This window comes from Pelodiscus sinensis, chromosome 13 (genome assembly GCF_049634645.1).
Source record: "Pelodiscus sinensis isolate JC-2024 chromosome 13, ASM4963464v1, whole genome shotgun sequence".
In the NCBI taxonomy this organism is placed as follows: domain Eukaryota; kingdom Metazoa; phylum Chordata; order Testudines; family Trionychidae; genus Pelodiscus; species Pelodiscus sinensis.
The window spans coordinates 5,972,337-5,987,462 of record NC_134723.1 but is presented as its reverse complement, the minus strand read 5'-3'; the positions used below and the strand labels follow the sequence as shown (position 1 = coordinate 5,987,462).

The 15,126-nt window shown below is 43.9% G+C and overlaps 1 long non-coding RNA gene across 2 annotated transcripts in view; it reads right to left on the bottom strand.

Moving 5' to 3' along the window:
* The window catches only part of LOC142831274 (uncharacterized), a 76,413-nt gene that overhangs the window by 12,676 nt on the left and 48,611 nt on the right, over positions 1–15,126 (bottom strand). For both annotated transcript variants that reach the window (XR_012906981.1, XR_012906982.1), the window contains exon 3: positions 14,748–14,960. This is a non-coding gene — a long non-coding RNA (uncharacterized LOC142831274). The remainder of the gene's footprint in view (positions 1–14,747; positions 14,961–15,126) is intronic.

Below are 15,126 nucleotides of genomic sequence, written 5' to 3'. Positions count from 1 at the left end.
ATTATCCTATCACCATCTATGCGATTATCCTGTCAGTTTCCTTGCAACTGCAGATTTGTTCCTTACAAAATAGAGAGCAGTTATCTTTGCTTCACAGAATCTATGGAAGGGGTTATCCTATATGCTACTGAACCCTTCTGTGGAGCAGACACAGGTAAGAAGTGAATCATTCCATGTGATTACCCAACATTTTCAATCTACAGGATATTTATGAATTAACCTGATGCTGGGAAATAAACCTTTGAAACTGATTATGCAGTTGAGGGAAGAACGAGCAAAAGACAGAATTGCCTTGAAATCTTTAATGAAATATTAAAGTGTAGGATAACTGACTGTTTCATCAGTTTAAGACTTTCCTAAGCTTGGGGACATGGTCCCGATAAGAAATATGAATATATTTCTATACTTGCAACATCAAAACCTTGAAGAACTGAAAAGCAGAATAGAAAGACTGCTACTGATGAATCTGAGGAGAATAGAAATAGACGGCCTAGGTTGGGCAGCATAATATAATGCTGAGCCAAGACTGAATAAAATCACACCTTAAAGTAGGTTCTGATGCAGATCTTGTTTGTTAAACTAGTTTCATACCCTTCAATGTTTGCCTTGTTCACGTGCTGGAACACATTTTTATAGCAGTTGCTATAAAACAGTGAGGAGAATAGGGGTACAGGATTTGGACATGAAGGGGATGGGGTCACTTACCTGGCTCCATGTCTCCTGCTGCTCCCCAAGCACCTCCCCCTGCTGCTACCATTGACTGGATGGTGGGGGAGTGGCAGCGCGTGGAACTGCTTCCTTCACCTCCATAGCGGGAAGTCGGCACTGGCACTCCAACTTCATGGGTGGGGGCGTGGAGCTGGAACACCAGTGCAGGCTCCCCACTGTAGGGAGCAAGGGCAGGCCAAGCCCCAAGCCCAGGGCCCAGCTGCAAGTCAGTTGCAGACCACTAGTTGTCCTCAGACCACACTTTGAGAACCACTGATCAAAAGAGAGGAATGGATATTTATTATTTGTACAGCTCTGTAAATTGTGAGATACAGGAAAGGAAAAATCCTAGTGGTGTCAGACTGTTTATTAATGGACAAGGTCCATGTCATAATTGGAATTAATCTGTACCTTTGTTGGGAGCATGAGAGCCAGGAATGAGGAAGCCATGGAGACCAAATGTATGGTATCCCTAGAAGTGGGGAAAATCGTCTAGACTGGGCTGAGGAAACTTTTTCTGCCATTGCCCATACTTCACTGATTTTATGGATGTTCACACTCCAGTTTCAATTCATTCAACATCTTTGGCGAGAATATTAAAAAAAAGATAAAGAAAAATCCCCAAAATGCTGCAAAGAAAATGAGGCCAAACCCCTTTCCTGATGTAAATGTATGTCTCTTGTTAGGTTAGAAGATAGGTTAGAAGAGTTTTTATATTTTGTTTCATAAGCAAGAGAAAAAGCCTCCTGCACCAGTGTGAGCTCCATACCTGGACCTCTGGTAACTGAAATAAAGTTGAAGGAGTTTGACCTAACCCCATAAAAACCCTTCATTGGATGAGCTTATCAATTCATCTGCTTTCCATGAGATCAGTCAAAGCAAGTTCAGAAAGCCATATCTAATGTTCAATGACAATAAACATCCTGTGCAGCCAGAAGTCAAGTTATCTGGAGAAATGGAAATATTTATAAGTCCAGTGTTTCCCTTTACGCAAATGGAACTTGGAAAGGAATTTCAAAATGAAAAACTCTGCCTCATTTTTTAAAATTGGGATATGGGCAGTAAAAGGAAAAACATGAAAAGACTTAATTACAATTTAATATTCTATAATGTGGACACTTCTGGTAGCAAAAATGATCCTTTGCAGGATAATTTCCATATTAAATGTGGATGTAAAAAAGAACAGATGAATAATAATGCACATGCATTGAATTAGTCTACCTTTTTTGTCCTGGCTCCATCTGGATACTGTAGAACAGTATAGGTAGGAATGAATCTCCTAGCATGGGTAGACAGACTTGTGCATATGAGGACATTATATCTTGGGCTGCAGCTCAAGATCTCAAACCCCTGGATTTGAGGTCAGATACCTCACGTGTTTGCTTGAACCATAATGTCCACACTGCTATTTTTGGCACACTAGCTTGACTCCACTAATGTGAATCTGTTTACCTGGCCTGGATGATTTGCTCTCGGATGCAGAGTAGGCATACCCTAAAAGTCAGAGACTCATCTTGGGTAAATCAATGTAGCTTCTTTAGATTCAGTATACCATGTTGATTCACGCAAGCTGATATTCTGGTCTTACTTTTTTTTACAATTTGGCTACATGGTAGAAAAGATATAACCATTGATGTATATTTCAAGGATGTATTGCCAATGAGGAATGGGAATATTTTGGTAGATTGAAAAGGATGTAACTAGAAGTAAGGGAGTGAAGCTGATCAAGTGAAAAGAAGACTTTCACTGAGATTTATTACACTATTCAATAATCTCCCCTCTGCCATGTTAAAGCCCCATGGCTTGATTAATTTAAAATTGAATTAGACAAAATACATATTATACTGTGCGAAGAACTGGATTATGTTAGGTCTCTCCTCACTCTTATTTCTATGCACACAAAAGAATTCTGGTGGAAGTTGGGAATTGCACGAAAGTTAGTTTGGGCTGAGTATTGGTAAGAGAGGTGATGCCTTTTCCTGATATCCAGAATTTTCATTATCGCCAGAGGTTCTCTCAGTTAAGGTAAGTTGCTTGAATATTCACATAATGGTTCAAAATATCAAGCCCTTACCAGATTTTTATATTCACAATTATTCCATGAATGTCCCTTACACAGAATTTTGCCCTTCCTCCGAAACACCTGGTATTCACTAGTGTTAAACCTGGTCTACACTGGAATTTACTTCAGTATAACTAAGTCTCTTGGGTGTGAAAAACCCACACCCCTGTGAGATGTAGCTATAACAACCAGTCTCTAGCACAGAACAACACTTTACCAATGGAAGAATTCCTCTATTGACCTACCTAACACCTCTCAGGTCGTGTCTATGGTACAAAATAGTCAAATAACTTACATTGGCATACAGCCATCACAGTATTTAATTAAATTGCTTGTGTGTGTGTGTCCACACTTGACTCTCTGTGTCTGTGGTGCCAATATGAGTACTTGTATTGATTGTATATTCAGGGTGAGGCACTGTAGGACATTAATATTTAATATAAGCTACTCAAAGCTACACATTGACACTGTTTCTGCCTAATAACATCATCCATGATTCTGCGCTCCTTGAGGCAGTGGTGTTGCTAAATGGCATAAACAGGCACTTAAATCAGTGGGAGCCAAATGTATGCGAAGACAACTTCCACAGCTAGGTCAATGCAATGCAGTGTGTGTTGTAAATGTGCAGTGTTGACCAGATCATTGGGGAAACCTCCCATTGGTATGGATAGTGTCTACACTGGGCATTACAGTAGCACAACTGCATCATTTTAAGTGTAGTCATTTTAGGAGAACAGGCTAGATAGACTGGTCTACCCATCTCCATCACCTTGGCAGATGCACTCAAAAGAAACACTGAAGCTATCTATATGATAATTGAAGCTTGTCTGGGACTTCACCGCTAGCATTTGATATGATAAACTCAATTTTAGTCATTCTTAGGTAAAGGTATAAGATACATTTTTGTTCATGCTTTATACCACAGTAGTAGCAGGCTTTGGAATCTTCGAAAGAATCCACTGATTGCTACCCTTATCATCGGCACTCTTAGAGGATGGAGGATTGGTACTATGGCTACGTCTACACGTCTACACTATGGCTACGTCTACACTGGCCCCTTTTCCGGAAGGGGCATGTAAATTTCACTAGTCGTCGTAGGGAAATCCGCGGGGGATTTAAATATCCCCCGCGGCATTTAAATAAAAATGTCCGCCGCTTTTTTCCGGCTTTTAAAAAAGCCGGAAAAGAGTGTCTAGACTGGCCCCGATCCTCCGGAAAAAGTGCCCTTTTCCGGAGGCTCTTATTCCTACTTCAAAGTAAGAATAAGAGCCTCCGGAAAAGGGCACTTTTTCCGGAGGATCGGGGCCAGTCTAGACGCTCTTTTCCGGCTTTTTTAAAAGCCGGAAAAAAGCGGCAGACATTTTTATTTAAATGCCGCGGGGGATATTTAAATCCCCCGCGGATTTCCCTACGACGACTAGTGAAATTTACATGCCCCTTCCGGAAAAGGGGCCAGTGTAGACGTAGCCTATGCTTTCATGCTGTAAGGAAGGGTCAACAGTGTGCCCTTGTAGCCAGGAAGGCAAATGGAATATTAGGTTGCATTAGCCAGCTATTTACTTGAATAGCCAGCATGGGTTTGTGAAGATCAAGTCATGCCAAACTAATCTGATAGCTTTCTTTGATAGGATAACGAGCCTTGTGGATAAGGGAGAAGCGGTGGATGTCATATACCTAGACTTTAGTAAGGCATTTGATACGGTCTCGCATGATATTCTTATTGATAAACTAGGCAAATATAACTTAGATAGTGCCACGATAAGGTGGGTGCATAATTGGCTGGATAACCGTAGTCAGAGAGTTGTTGTTAACGGTGCTAAATCCTGCTGGAAAGGGATAACAAGTGGAGTTCCGCAAGGGTCTGTTTTGGGACCTGTACTGTTCAATATCTTCATCAATGATGTAGATATTGGGATAGAGAGTACGCTTATTAAGTTTGCAGATGATACCAAACTGGGTGGGGTTGCGACTTCTTTGGAGGATAGGGACATAATTCAAAATGACCTTAGCAAGTTAGAGAAATGGTCAGAGGTAAACAGGATGAGGTTTAATAAAGAGAAATGCAAAGTGCTCCACTTAGGAAGGAACAATCAGTTCCATACATACAAGATGGGAAGCGACTGTCTAGGAAGGAGCATGGCGGAAAGGGATCTAGAGGTCATAGTGGACCACAAGTTGAATATGAGTCAACAGTGTGACGCTGTTGCAAAAAAAACAAATATGATTCTAGGTTGTATCAACAGGTGTGTTGTAAGCAAAACTCGTGAAGTCATTCTGCCGCTCTACTCTGCACTAGTTAGGCCTCAGCTGGGGTACTGTGTCCAGTTCTGGGCACCACATTTCAAGAAAGATGTGGAGAAATTGGAAAGGGTACAGAGAAGAATGACAAGAATGATTAAAGGTTTAGAGAACATGACCCATGAAGCCAGGCTTCACGAACTGGGCTTGTTTAGTTTGGAAAAAAGAAGATTAAGGGGGCACATGATAGCGGTTTTCAAATATCTAAAAGGGTGTCACAAGGAGGAAGGCGAAAATTTGTTCCTCTTGGTTTCTGAGGACAGGACAAGGAGTAATGGGCTTAAAGTGCAGCAGGGGAGGTTTAGATTGGACATTAGGAAAAAATTCCTAACTGTCAGGGTGGTCAAATATTGGAATAAATTGCCAAGGGAGGTGGTGGAATCTCCCTCTCTGGAGATATTTAAGAACAGGTTAGATAGACATCTGTCTGGGATGGTGTAGACAGAGCTTGGTCCTGCTTTGAGGGTGGGGGGCTGGACTCGATGACCTCTCGAGGTCCCTTCCAGTCCTATTATTTTATTATTCTATGATTCTATGATTAGGAGGAGCACTGACAGCACATCTAGAGAAGTGATTATTCCCCTTTATTCAGCATCGGAGTATTGCATCCAGTTCTGGGCCCCCCACTATAGATAGGATGTGAATGTATTGGAGAGAGTCCAGTGGAGGGCTGGAGCACATAACCTATGAGGAGAGACTGAGGGATTTGGGCTTATTTTGTTTGCAGAAGAGAAAAGTGAGGGGGGATTTGACTTTTTGAAGGGAGGTTCCAAAGAGGATGGAAAGAGGCTGTTCACAGTAGTGATGGATAGCAAAACAAGGAGCAATGGTCTCAAGTTACAGTGGGGGAGGTCTAGGTTGAATATTAGGAAAAACTATTTTACTAGGAGGCTGGTGAGGCACTGGAATGGGTTGCCTAGGGTGGTGGTGGAATCTCCATCCCTAGAGGTTTTTAAGTCCCTGTTGGAAAAAGCCTTGGCTGCAATGGTTTAGCTGGGGTTGGTTCTGCTTTGGGAAGAGGGCTGGATTCGATGTCCTCCTGAGGTCACTTCCAGCTCTATGATTAATATAATATATGGATTCTATGAAGATAATTATTTGTGCCCCCAATATACACAAATAGCATCATACCACAGTGATGGCTATGCTATAAATACTTGTATCAAAGATATTGCTCAGTAGACCACACATACAATAAGTGAAATTGTATTTGAACACTTATATAAAGTATATATTATTAATAAAAATACCCATAAGTTTATTAGTAAGTGCAAATGTGACTTCCTGCAATAATATGAATTACATTTACACGTATTTCTCCTTTGGACAGAGTGTCATATTTTTTATCTGAAACAATCACAATATTTTTTAATCATATTTTAATTGCAAGATAACTGGAAAAGTGTAAAACACCAATGTTAACAATATGGCATTGTCTCATGGGCCAAAAACATTGTTGTTGTGTTGTGTTTACACTTCCAAAAATAGGTTAAATAAATCGAATTCAATTTATATTCTGTCAATAAGCCTACTTCAGAAGTGATGGGTCTGATTTAGATTAAATATCAAAATATCAAATCCAGCACAATAATCTCAACTGGTAACTCCCTTCCTCTTCTGTCCTCTCCATGTTTTCTTAATATTTGAGAAAACACTTCCCCTCTGATATTTCAAGGCAATTAGTCAGCACCATTAGTCCCTACATTTTGCCTTGTTTTCTATTTTAAGTTTCTTCAAGGGTATCGATGTACTTTCCATTTGAAATACACTGTGATGTATTTTTCAGACAACTGTACATTAGCCACAGTTACATTCATGAGACAGTACTTGACCATATCAAGATTTGGTGATAACTAACTCCTTCTTTCAACCCAGAAGTATTTTGCATTATTCCTCATTGTTTCTTGAGTAACCAAAAATCAGTGTCAGTTGATGCTGGAGTAGAACCCTAGTATCCAACAACAAATTTAGGTATAGAAGGACAATTGTAAGGGCATATCTATGGCTATGTCTAGACTGCAAGCCTCTTTCGAAAGAGGCTCTTTCGAAAGAGAGCGTCTAGACTGCACGTTGAACTTTCGAAAAAGCGGCTTGCTTTTTCGAAAGAAAGCATCCAGTGAGTCTGGATGCTCTCTTTCAAAGAAGCCCTATTTACATTGAAGAACGCCTTCTTTCGAAAGAGGAACTTTCGAAAGAAGGAGTTCTTCCTCATGAAATGAGGTTTACCGCCATCGAAAGAAAAGCCGCGTTCTTTCGATTTAATTTCGAAAGAACGCGGCTTGAGTCTGGACGCAGGTGAAGTTTTTTCGAAAAAAGGCTACCTTTTTCGAAAAAACCCCTGAGTCTGGACACAGCCTATGTTGGGGAGTTATTTCGAAATAACTCCTCTTGTTTTGAAATAAGGAGAGTGTCTACATTACCATGCCTGTTATGCTGAAACAAAGGGCTTTATACTTCTAAATAACAACTCCTGCTTGTGAAGAGGAATAGCTTATTTCGAAATAGTTTTCAAAATAACTTCCTGGTGTGGACATAGCCTAGCAGTTTCTGTGAAAACTTCAGAAGGTTGCTTCTAATTGTGCATTATTAGACAGTGCTGAAAAGTAATTCTTTCCTTTAGTTTAAGTAGAAACAAGAAACTTTGTAATGGCTTAAGATTATGTAGTGACCCTTTTATATAGTTCTGTTAACTTCAAATACAGTAATAATCCAATTCTCCGGCATCCAGTGGTCCGGTACTCCTGATAGTCTGTCACCAACTGGAACCCGGAAGTGCTCCGGCCAGCCGGACAATTGGAGCTGCTGTGAGCCCCATGGATGCTCGCAGCTGGGAAAGGGAAGGGGAGACGAGAGGAAGGGGATTATACCCCTGTGACGGGTCTGCTGGGACCCTCACTGCGTCTGGCTGAGGGGTGGAGGGTGGGCAGGGAATGGGGTGTCGAGGGGCAAACCCTCCGCTGTTTTGCAAGAAAGAGGGGGAACCCTCATGCAGCCACGAGAGCTAAGTCCCTGAATTTGCCCCGTTCCAGCTGCGCTCAGCCCCATGATGCCGCCAAGAGTTTCCAGGCGGGGAGCAGGCTCCCCACCCTCCCCAGACCGCAGTAGTTATCACCAAGCAGGGGGGTGAGGGGCGGCATTGCGGGACCAACCTGGCAGCACCCCAGCTGCTCTGCTCCACCGCTTCCCCAAGTCTGCCGCTCGTCAGTTTCAGCAGCGGCAGTTGGTGGTGCTGTGGGACCAACCCAGCAGCACCCCAGCTACATGATTAGCCGATAAGGGAGGAAGCGCTCAATCTCAGCTCTTGCAGGGTCGGGAGCTACCCCTCGCTGTGGCTCTGCAATTTAAATGTAGTAGGAGCCGGGCTGCCTACCTGCCCACCTCTTATTACATTTAAACTGCAGAGCCGCAATGGGGTTGGCTTCCGGACCCAGCATGAGCTGGGACTGAGCCAGGCTTGCTCAGTCCTGGCTTGCTCCAGGTCCAGCAGCCCCTGTCCGTGAGGCCGTGGACAGGGCCTGCTGCCATGAAACAACCTCTGTCTGCGTCAGCCTGGGCTGTGCCTACTGTGGGCAGAGGCTGCTTCATGGAAGCCTCCTCATCCCTCCCCCCCTCCTCCCGCTGCCTCTAATATGGGGGGAGGCAGTGGCACCATGGAGATGGTGCTGGGGTGAACCAGCTTTTAAACCAGTTTCCCCCAGCATTGGCTTCTGTTCCTTCTCCTTGTTGCCTCTGCTCCAGAGGCAGCAAGGAGGGGGGAAATGCAAGTAGTCGACTTGACTAACTGATAAGCCTAGGCTTGTCAGTTAGTTGACTACTTGCTTATATCCCTATGACTTAACTTAGGGTATGTTTACACTACAGTGCTATTTCGAGTTAACTTAATTCGAAATAGTTAATTCGAATTAAGCTAATTCGAAATAATGCATCTATGCACAAAAACTATTTCGAAATAGCATCTCCACACTAAGTGGACCCTGAACCCAAGTTAGGACTAGCTAGAACCAGTGCCGGCAGGGCATCGGGTTAGGACTTAGTGTGTGGGGCTGCTGCCTGAGGCTAACTGAGCTCCACACCGGACAGACAGTTCTCAGGGTTCTCCGCTTGCTTGTCTACCTCGATGAGGGACAGCAAAGCAGTCCTGTCTTGGAGTGCCCTGAGTGCCTGCACTCGGGACACCACAGCACTCGGCCACATGGAGCCAGAGCTGCCCCTTGTGGGGTCGTTGCCATCAGCCCGGCTGCACTTGCTGCAGGCTGCCATCCGGGGGGTCCATCGGGAGGCTGTCAGGATCCAGGAGGCCCTGAGGGAGAGCGTCCACCCCAAGGTGTCCTCAGAGCCTTCCCGGTCCTCCCCACCAGGGGCTCGTGCTCCATTCCTCCCTCACTTCCTTCCACTTACCCTTCCCTAGCCCCCCTTCCTGATGTCAAATAAAAGACACGTATGTTCAAAAATAGAAACTGGGTTTACTGGGGGGTGAACCTCTGGATAGACTGGGACAAGGAGGTGGGAGAGGGGAAGAGAGAGGGTGGAAGAGGAGAAAGGGAAACCTGGGAGGAGGGAGCTGGAAGGGGGAAGCAAGGGGAAAAAGGGAGAGGGGAAATTCAGGGTTGGGGGTCTCGCCGGAACAACCTGACTTCCATGCTCAGCTGCTCCTGGGTTCGCATGTGGCCTTTGGTGGCCAGGCTGGCAGCTATCGTGCCATAGACGGCCGCATTCCTCCATCTAGTGCAGAGATTATGGATGTTGGGGACATCTCCCCCAAACCTGACTTAGGTCCATGATCTCCACGCTAGACCAGGAAGGCACCAGCTCCTGTCAGGCTTCTGGGAGATGGCAGACTGGTTCTGGGGAGCGGTGGAGGGCTGGCTGCCTGTGGCTTGCTAGCTCATGTTTTGGGGCCTCTGGGTCAGGGGCCCCGGTGGCCACTGCTGGCTCTGGGCTGGCAGGCTTGGAGCTGGCACAGGTACTGTGGTCAGGGTCTACCCCTTTAATGTCTCCGGGCTGGGGGAGAGGAGAGTAAGCTTTCCTGGTTGTGCCCGGAGTGGTCACCAGGGCTCCGTGGGAAGGGCTGGAGGCCCCCCATATCTAATTAAGTGTCTACACAGCACTTAATTCAAAATAGCTATTTCGAATTTGGCTCGTAGAATGAGTTTTACCAAATTCGAAATAAGGGCTCCACTATTTCGAATTTATTTTGAAATAGTGGTTTGCCTGCGTAGACGCTATTAAAGTTAATTCAAAATAACTACTGTTATTTCGAATTAACTTTGTAGTGTAGACTTAGCCTTAGAGTTTAGCTTAACACATACACTATATAGGCTTATTATAACAATTCATCTATACTGTAACTTGTAATGTAAAGGGTTACTGAACAGAGATCATTGAAACATAGAAACGGAGTTACTTCCTGTGGACAATATGACCTGGCAATCAAAATAATTGACAAATAATAGACAGAGGTCCTTTGGACCCTCACATTTTGAACTCTTTCTATTCTTGTGATTGCCTTCCCGTGCAAAATGATAACAAACACTTTTACAAGGTGCATGGGCAAAATTACAAAATAAAACAGTATTTAATAATAGATGCATTTTTTTTCTTTTGGGCTAGAAAGCACCATTTTGGCTCATTATGACTTATTGGTAGAAACCCCTATAGAAAAACAGCATCTATTATTGAACATTCCACCAGAAATTCCTGGCTGACCAAGTGCTCTACTTGTTACTCTTACATTGCTATCATTTTAGCTTTTCTGATCACTGCCTCAGGTTTTTTCCTTAATCAGAAGGGCTGCGTCTAGACTGGCATGATTTTCCGCAAATGCTTTTAACGGAAAAGTTTTCCATTAAAAGCATTTGCGGAAAAGAGCGTCTAGATTGGCATGGACACTTTTCCGCAAAAGCACTTTTTGCGGAAAAGCATCTGTGCCAATCTAGATGCGCTTTTGCGCAAAAAAGCCCCGATCGCCATTTTCGCGATCGGGGCTTTTTTGTGCAAAACAAATCTGAGCTGTCTACACCAGATCTTTTGTGCAAAAGCTTTTGCTCAAAAGGACTTTTGCCCGAACGGGAGCAGCATAGTATTTCCACAAGAAGCACTGATTTTGTACATGAGATCGTCAGTGTTCTTGCGGAAATTCAAGCAGCCAGTGTAGACAGCTGGCAAGTTTTTCCACAAAAGCAGTCTAGACGCAGCCAAGGAGAGTTAACACTTCTCTGTAGTAGTTTCCATTAAAATATTGTTTACATGCATTAGCCTTATATGCCCCATCTAATTTCAGGTGAATAATAGGTTCCTTTTCCCCAGGCCAAAGATTATTTATATTAAATCTTTTATATAAGTGGGGAGGGGGCGGTTTTTCATTTTTGTGTTGTCAGAATTTCTGTTTCTGATACAATATATTGTATAACGTTTCCTAATGGATGAAACTCCATTAGACAATAACTTGCCTTTGTCATCTGGTAGTTACATTGTTGTGTAATGAGACCACACTTAAAACAATTAGGCTGTGTCTACACTGGGCCAGTTATTCCAGAAAATCAGCCGCTTTTCCGGAATAAGCTGCGAGCTGTCTACACTGGCCCTTGAATTTCTGGAAAAGTACCGAGGCTCTACTGTACAAAATCAGCTGCTATTCCGGAAAAGCTACGCTGCTCCCGCTCGGGCATAAGTCCTTATTCCGGAACACTGTTCCGGAAAAGGGCCAGTGTAGACAGCCCAGTAGTCTTTTCCAGAAAAAAGCCCCGATCGCGAAAATGACGATCGGGGCTCTTTTCCGGAAAAAGCGCATCTACATTGGCAGGCTGCTTTTCTGGAAAAGCCCTTTTTCCGGAAATACTTATAACGAAAACTATTCTGTTTTAAGCATTTCTGGAAATTCATGCCAGTGTAGACACAGCCTTAGGTTTTTCATAAATGTCACGGTTTCTCAAAGCAAAAATGCTCAATATTTTCCAATGTTTTCTATTCAACCAAATACGTTTTGCCCATATATATTTTTACTCATCTCTAGTAAGACAACTTAAAAAGAAATAATCTTAAAAAAAAAAAAAAGACCAAAACCCTACCACTGCCTCCTCTGACTTCTTTCTAACCGGATTAAGAAAAGGATGTTTGTTTTAATGTGCCTGTGGCTTATCAATGCTAATGTCAAAAAGCAGGCACATTCTCAGACAGACTACAGGTGTTCTTGACATTTATGGATCCCATTTTCTCTAAATAGGCTTACTTTAGAATCAAGATTGCATTCAAAGGCTGCCTTTCAAAATAATTTTATTTCGCTTTGATGTAAGAATATTGTGTTTAGACCATTTGCATTTTTAACAGTTTGTACTTCAGAGAGACGTTTAAAAAAAAAAAAAAAAAAAAAGCCAGCACCCCATGGAATGAGAATTTAATATTAGGTAACAGTTTAAACTGGAGGCACGCTTGGCTCTCTGTAATTAGTTTTCCTATAAAACTTTGCTCCAAACCCCATTTAAATGGAATTAAAACGAGCAACTCCTTTGAAAAATCCAGACTCCGGTGCATCCTCACAATGCTCTGGATTTTGCAATCAGAATTAAAGAGGAGGGATGTCACCATTTTAAAAGATGTTTTCAGTGAAAATTATTACATGACAAAAAAGACAAAACTCTTTCTCACTAATACTAAGGGACTCATTTTCCTGCCAGTCATCCCTCACGCAGCTCTGCTTTTACAGGCATCCCTTTTAACAATGCAAGCTCTTTCATTCACATTTCCAAAATACCGGCTCAGGCCTTGTCTGTGTATGTGTGGGGAGGTGGGGGGCAAACCTTCAGCTGTTGCTAAATGAAGGGTTGGAATTTTTTAAAGAATTATGAATTGCATCTTAGCCCCTCTAACCTGCTTAGAATTCTGTGATAGAGTGGTGGGAAGAAAACAGCGAACAAGACAGAAGTATAGTACACACAGAAAAACATAATCTAAGTACTGCTTTAGGAGTGCATCTATAACTTTATTTATATAGTGCCAATCACTACAGAACCAAGCACTGACAGGCCTGCCAAAGAGGGTAAGGTGGGGAGGTTAAAGGGGCAATTGCCCTTGGGGCCTGGAGCTTTGAAGGGACCCTTAGCAGCAGCTGGAGTCCCGGACCCCGTTGAATTGCTGACGGAGCGCCATTCCACATGACTCTGAAGGTGGTGCTTACTGGGTGGTCCTAAGGGCTGACTATCTTTGACTCTGACTCTTCCACCTTTGGCCTTGCCCTTTCTGGGAGTGCAGAGACACCCCTCCCCGATTCCCCCGCCACACATTGACTCATGGCTCACGGTGGCTGTCAGCTCCACCATGCACTGATGAGTGTCTGGTCTAGATATTACTAGCCTAATAGGTGTCATGATGTATGTGGGGTTCTTAGATAACAGTTCAGGACTCCTAGGCTGTGTCTAGACTGCATCCCTTTTCCGTAAAAGGGATGCAAATTAGACACATCGCAATTGCAAATGAAGTGGGGATTTAAATCCCCCCCACTTCATTTGCATAAACATGGCTGTCACTTTTTTCCGGCTCGGGGCTCTGCCGGAAAAAACCACCAGTGTAGACGGGGATCTTTCAGAAAATAAAGCCTTTTCCAAAAGATCCCTTATTCCTCTTTAAAAAAGTATCCCAATTTGTATGGGAACATTGCTAGCTGTTCTCCTTCATTGGGGAGTGAGGGGGAATATGCACAGTTTGCTGCATTCCTCACTCTGGGTGGGGAACACAGGGGGCAAATGAAACTGGACCTGCCCCAGCTGGGGAACATGCATCCCTCTTCTGGCTGTGCCTGCTGGAGCGAGCCTGCTGCAGCCATGGAGAAGCACTTTGTACCTGGAGCCAACCTGCTGTGTGTGAGAGGGCTGGGGTAGCCCTCTCTCTCCAGGGCAGCCTGCATACTGAACCCTTCATCCAAGCCCCACCCCAGAACAATGATTTAAATCAGGGGAGGGAAAACTTTTTTGGGTTGGGGACTGCTGACCCACAGAAAAATCAGTTGGGGGCTGCACACAAGTGAGAAGCAATATGAGAAGCCCCTGACTGAGAAGGAGAAAGACCCTCCCTACATTCCCCTTGCACACCAGAGACTAGGGGGGTAGGTTTTGTGTGCTCTAGCCCTGCAGATGGGTGTCGGGGGGGCTTCAGCACCAGCACGGGTTCCCCAATGCTGAGCCTCAAGGGATGGATCTAGTCCCTGGGGCTGAGGTTCCCCACCCCTGATTTAAATGAAGAAAAACAAAAATTAATTGAGTGAAGGACCCGAGCAACACCGAGTAAATCTTCTCCTTAGATTTAGAAATAGAATTCAGTGCAGAGACCTGTGAGCACAAATCATACTGACCAGTGTCCCCCGAGTCACTCATGAAACAAGATGCACGCTAATTCCCCCGCCCCGCCTTTTTGCCTCTTCCTGTGTGCCCTAAAGATCAACACTCTGGCTCTGTTGCCCGAGTGGCAGTGGATAAAGCAAATTCCAGAATCATCTGCAGCCAAACACTGCCTGCGGGGGTCTATGAGTGAAATCCCCACTGATGCAGAGCACCAGTCTAGTACTATACGCCGCTTAAGTGGAATCTCTGCCTCCAGGGAAATTTTACGCTGCTAGTCCACACGCCTCAACTCTCCTTAACTACTCCAGTAGCGTATGTGAAAACAATTGATCTCCCCAAGAACCAACCTTTATAGGTGACTGGCAATGCGTTGAATTTTACATAGAAGTAAATAGTAAGTCGGTGCAGATCCTGCAAATCTGGTATAATGTGCTCATTATGACTAATCCTGCTCAGCAGTATAAACATAAATTCCGGTGCACTGATATTAGAGGAGAGAGGTTGTATGCGCTTAGCCCGTTCACAGCTGTCCTCTTCATTTAAAAGTCTTGATCCAGACTCTCAGAACCATGAGAAAGAAAAAAAGAAAAGAAACATTCAAATTAAAATGGATGTACCTAGGCAGTGGGTATATTAATTGATTACACTATATAAAAAGCTATAAAGGCATCAGTATTATGGACTGTTGAGTGGCGCGTTCCCTTTGTGCAGGGCTTTGTGGTCAAA